We start from the raw sequence: 6,124 nt of genomic DNA, 5'->3' as shown, positions 1-6,124 counted from the left end.
TCTGGCAGCTAGATATGCAGCTAGATATGTGAATCGTAATCTATCTAGGCAGCTAGATATGTGAATCGTAATCTATCTAGGCAGCTAGATATGTGAATCGTAATCTATCTAGGCAGCTAGATATGTGAATCGTAATCTATCTAGGCAGCTAGATATGTGAATCGTAATCTATCTAGGCAGCTAGATATGTGAATCGTAATCTATCTAGGCAGCTAGCTATGTGAATCGTAATCTATCTAGGCAGCTAGCTATGTGAATCGTAATCTATCTAGGCAGCTAGCTATGTGAATCGTAATCTATCTAGGCAGCTAGCTATGTGAATCGTAATCTATCTAGGCAGCTAGCTATGTGAATCGTAATCTATCTAGGCAGCTAGCTATGTGAATCGTAATCTATCTAGGCAGCTAGATATGTGAATCGTAATCTATCTAGGCAGCTAGCTATGTGAATCGTAATCTATCTAGGCAGCTAGATATGTGAATCGTAGTCTATCTAGGCAGCTAGCTATGTGAATCGTAATCTATCTAGGCAGCTAGCTATGTGAATCGTAATCTATCTAGGCAGCTAGATATGTGAATCGTAATCTATCTAGGCAGCTAGATATGTGAATCGTAATCTATCTAGGCAGCTAGATATGTGAATCGTAATCTATCTAGGCAGCTAGATATGTGAATCGTAATCTATCTAGGCAGCTAGATATGTGAATCGTAATCTATCTAGGCAGCTAGATATGTGAATCGTAATCTATCTAGGCAGCTAGATATGTGAATCGTAATCTATCTAGGCAGCTAGATATGTGAATCGTAATCTATCTAGGCAGCTAGATATGTGAATCGTAATCTATCTAGGCAGCTAGCTATGTGAATCGTAATCTATCTAGGCAGCTAGATATGTGAATCGTAATCTATCTAGGCAGCTAGATATGTGAATCGTAATCTATCTAGGCAGCTAGATATGTGAATCGTAATCTATCTAGGCAGCTAGCTATGTGAATCGTAATCTATCTAGGCAGCTAGATATGTGAATCGTAATCTATCTAGGCAGCTAGCTAGTGTTTTTACTTTTATTTTACCGTTATTTTACCAGTTGACTGAGAACACATTCTCATTTACAGCAACGACCTGGGGAATAGTTACAGGGGAGAGGAGGGGGATGAATGAGCCAAATGTAAACTGGGGATGATTAGGTTAAACAGCTAGTTACAAATTACCTAAAACGAATGTTTTGCAAGGTAGAAGTCAATTATTTGTGGCTAGCTAGCTAGCCAGTTATCCCTACTGACTTACTATGGACTTACTGTACCAATTCACTCAACCTTCCTTCCCCTAGCCAGGACAATGGCCATAGAGATGAAACAAGATGTACACAAAGCAAATCTTTTACTACATAACTATCAGTTAGCAATATGTAAATCATAATAATGTAGCTAACCAGATAGTATAACAGGCAAAAATTATCTATAACCAATGTTATCCAAGGTAGATGTCAATTATATGTGGGTAGTTAGCCACAAAGAATTGTTAGCTAACAGTAGTAGCTAGCCAGTTAGCTCTATTGACTTACTATGGGCTTATGACCTACGCACACTACAGTGGGTATTGTAGGCAGGTAACCGTGCCAGAATTAACACATCATGTATTAATCAACAGTTGATTCTAAAGTCGGAGTGTATTTTTGCTCGCTTCAACTCAAATAATGGCTGCAGTTGATTTCAAGAGAATGTGCATAATATTTACATTAAGTCATATTTCTTTGCATACTTTCCGTTGAAGCTTGCATTGATGCTTCAAAATACACTCCACAAATGTCTTGTTAACAAACTATAGTTTTGGCAAGTTGGTAAGGACATCTACTTTGTGCAGGACACAAGTCATTTCTCCAAAAATAGTTGAAAGACGGATAATTTCACTTATAATTCACAGTATCACAATTCCAGTGGGTCAGAAGTTTACATACACTAAGTTGACTATACCTTTAAACAGCTTGGAAAATTCCAGAAAATGATGTCATGGCTTTAGAAGCTCCTGATAGGCTAATTGACATCATTTGAGTCAATTGGAGGTGTACCTGTGGATGTATTTCAAGGTCTACCTTCAAACAGTGCCTCTTTGCTTGACATTATGGGAAAATCAAAAGAAATCTGCCAAGACCTCAGAAAGTTTGGTTCATCCTTGGGAGCAATATCCAAATGCCTGAAGGTACCATGTTCATCTATACAAACAATAGTACGCAAGTATAAACACCATGGGACCAGGCAGCCGTCATACCGCTCAGGAAGGAGACGCATTCTGTCTCCTAGAGATGAACGTACTTTGGTGCGAAAAGTGCAAATCAATCCCAGAACAACAGCTAAGGACCTTGTGAAAATGCTGTTCGAAACAGGTACAAAAGTATCTATATCCACAGTAAAACGAGTCCTATATCGACATAACCTAAAAGGCCACTCAGCAAGGAAGAAGCCACTGCTCCAAAACCTCCATAAAAAAGCCAGACTACGGTTTGCAACTGCACATGGGGACAAATATTGTACTTTTCAGATAAATGTTCTCTGGTCTGATGAAACAAAAATATGACTGTTATACCTTATGTCATGCCTTATTGGAATGGATTTATTGATCATATCTGTGGAGAAAAGTTTGGATGTTGCCACACACATACCTACTTGTTAACAAAATGAAGGAAGTTTCCTTTAAAATTATTCATAAATATTATTCGGCCAAACACTATGTGAAGAATTTTAAGGAATTTTAAGGATTTTAAGGATAACAACTCCTTTTGTAATGATCACCCAGAAACAGCATCTTTTTGGGCATTGTATTCATTTTACATTTACATTTAAGTCATTTAGCAGACGCTCTTATCCAGAGCGACTTACAAATTGGTGCATTCACCTTATGACATCCATGTCAGAAAACTGTGGCAAGACATCAGTAGGATTAATAAGTGAACACATTTAAGAAGATTTTACACTATTGTGGAGAGATGTACTGTTTGGATTCTTTACGTAAGATAGAAATAAGATGAAACATTTTTATTTAATTAATTTCATTCTTATTCTTCTTGCCAAAATTCATAAACACAAATGTAAATTTACAAACAAAACAAACACATTTTCTTACCCTACAAAAAGAAATTGAACTGTATTTTAAGACAGTTAAATACTCTACAAACAAAAAAGCTGTTATAATTGTAAGTGTATGTATGTCCCTTAAGGTCCTTGTGTAATTGTAATGTGATATTGTACCCCCTAGCCCCGCCCCCTAGCCCCGCCCCCAGTCCGCCCCAACCCCGCCCCTAGATCGATTGTCCATTGTATATAATCTATATGTACTTTTGATCCCTCATGTACTTTCTGTATTGATTTGTTGATAATAAAAAAAAAAAGAATAATAAGAAGAATTTTAAAAACAACAACTCCACCGGACTTCCTGGAACCGCGCAAGGCTTTGTGGGGCTTGTAGACTCCGTCACGGTCAACTCGGGAGCTGCTAAACCCGGTATGAGATGTGATGCTTTGGAGGAAAATAAACGCGTTTTTGTGAGAGAAAAAAACAACAACAACATGGAAATTCACTTCCTGCCAAGTTTGCTGGTGTTGTCTTTCATAGTCACCGCTTTCGGCGACGGTAAGTCATTAGAAACGACAACATTTCCCCGAGCATTGCTCTGGTAGCCGACGTTAGCTTAGCCAGCTGTGTTGTTGGGACGTCGGAGTGGATCAAATCAAAGTTTATTTGTCATGTGAGCCAAATACAACAGGTGTAGTAGACCTCACAGTGAAATGCTGAATACAACAGGTGTAGTAGACCTCACAGTGAAATGCTGAATACAACAGGTGTAGTAGACCTCACAGTGAAATGCTGAATACAACAGGTGTAGTAGACCTCACAGTGAAATGCTGAATACAACAGGTGTAGTAGACCTCACAGTGAAATGCTGAATACAACAGGTGTAGTAGACCTCACAGTGAAATGCTGAATACAACAGGTGTAGTAGACCTCACAGTGAAATGATGAATACAACAGGTGTAGTAGACCTCACAGTGAAATGATGAATACAACAGGTGTAGTAGACCTCACAGTGAAATGCTGAATACAACAGGTGTATACAGTAGAGAGGCTATATACAGTAGAGGCTATATACAGTAGAGGCTATATACAGTAGAGAGGCTATATACAGTAGAGAGGCTATATACAGTAGAGAGGCTATATACAGTAGAGGGGCTATATACAGTAGAGGGGCTATATACAGTAGAGAGGCTATATACAGTAGAGGGGCTATATACAGTAGAGGGGCTATATACAGTAGAGAGGCTATATACAGGAGAGAGGCTATATACAGTAGAGAGGCTATATACAGTAGAGGGGCTATATACAGTAGAGGGGCTATATACAGTAGAGGGGTTATATACAGTAGAGGGGCTATATACAGTAGAGAGGCTATATACACTAGAGGCTATATACAGTAGAGGGGCTATATACAGTAGAGGGGCTATATACAGTAGAGGGGCTATATACAGTAGAGGGGCTCTATACAGTAGAGGGGCTCTATACAGTAGAGGGGCTCTACAGTAGAGGCTGTATACAGTAGAGAGGCTATATACAGTAGAGGGGCTATAGACAGTAGAGAGGCTATAGAGAGGCTATATACAGTAGAGGGGCTCTATACAGTAGAGGGGCTATATACAATAGAGGGGCTATATACAGTAGAGGGGCTCTATACAGTAGAGGGGCTCTATACAGTAGAGGGGCTATATACAGTAGAGGGGCTATATACAGTAGAGCGGCTATATACAGTAGAGAGGCTCTATACAGTAGAGGGGCTCTATACAGTAGAGGGGCTCTATACAGTAGAGAGGTTATATACAGTAGAGGGGCTATATACAGTAGAGAGGTTATATACAGTAGAGAGGCTATATACAGTAGAGAGGCTATATACAGTAGAGCGGCTATATAGAGTAGAGAGGCTCTATACAGTAGAGGGGCTATATACAGTAGAGAGGCTATATACAGTAGAGGGGCTATATACAGTAGAGAGGCTATATACAGTAAAGAGGCTGTATACAGTAGAGGGGCTATATACAGTAGAGGGGCTATATACAGTAGAGAGGCTATATACAGTAAAGAGGCTATATACAGTAGAGGGGCTGTATACAGTAGAGAGGCTATATACAGTAGAGCGGCTCTATACAGTAGAGAGGCTACATACAGTAGAGAGGCTATAGAGAGGCTGTATACAGTAGAGGGGCTATATACAGTAGAGGGGCTCTATACAGTAGAGGGCATCTAAATCTATTCACAGTAGAGGGATTACGGCTATCATATTCAAAGTAGATTGACTCCGCTGTCCTGCTATATACAGTAGAGCGGCTATATACAGTAGAGAGGCTCTAGAGAGGCTGTATACAGTAGAGGGGCTATAGAGAGGCTGTATACAGTAGAGCGGCTACATACAGTAGAGAGGCTATAGAGAGGCTGTATACAGTAGAGGGGCTATATACAGTAGAGGGGCTCTATACAGTAGAGAGGCTATATACAGTAGAGCGGCTACAGGGGTACAGTAGCAGTGCCCTTGTTTGGGTGTGTGTAGGGCCTGATCAGAGCCTGGAGGTATTGAGGTGTCAAATTTCACAGCTGACAAGTGGCCTGGAGTTGTAGGGGTTTATACAGTAGAGCGGCTATATACAGTAGAGCCGGCTGGCGAGATATACAGTAGAGGAGGCTCTATACAGTTCAGAGGTGGTGATCTCATACAGTAGAGAGGTTATATACAGTAGAGGGGCTATATACAGTAGAGGGGCTATATACAGTAGAGCGGCTATATAGAGTAGAGAGGCTCTATACAGTAGAGGGGCTATACAGTAGAGAGGTTATATACAGTAGAGGGGCTATATACAGTAGAGGGGCTATATACAGTAGAGTAGAGTAGAGAGGCTATATACAGTAGAGGGCTATATACAGTAGAGGGCTATATACAGTAGAGGGGCTATATACAGTAGAGGGGCTATATACAGTAGAGAGGCTATATACAGTAGAGGGGCTATATACAGTAGAGGGGCTATATACAGTAGAGGGGCTATATACAGTAGAGGGGCTATATACAGTAGAGGGGCTATATACAGTAG

General features: G+C 40.2%; 1 pseudogene; it reads left to right on the top strand.

The window, feature by feature from the left end:
* Window positions 1–3,425: 3,425 nt before the first annotated feature.
* Window positions 3,426–6,124, top strand: part of LOC115127581 (transmembrane protein 8B-like) — a 39,476-nt pseudogene continuing 36,777 nt past the window's right edge.

Source organism: Oncorhynchus nerka, linkage group LG15, assembly GCF_034236695.1.
Source record: "Oncorhynchus nerka isolate Pitt River linkage group LG15, Oner_Uvic_2.0, whole genome shotgun sequence".
Taxonomy (NCBI): Eukaryota; Metazoa; Chordata; class Actinopteri; order Salmoniformes; family Salmonidae; genus Oncorhynchus; species Oncorhynchus nerka.
Note: the sequence above shows the minus strand (reverse complement) of the source record. Positions and strands in the feature narration are given on the sequence as shown.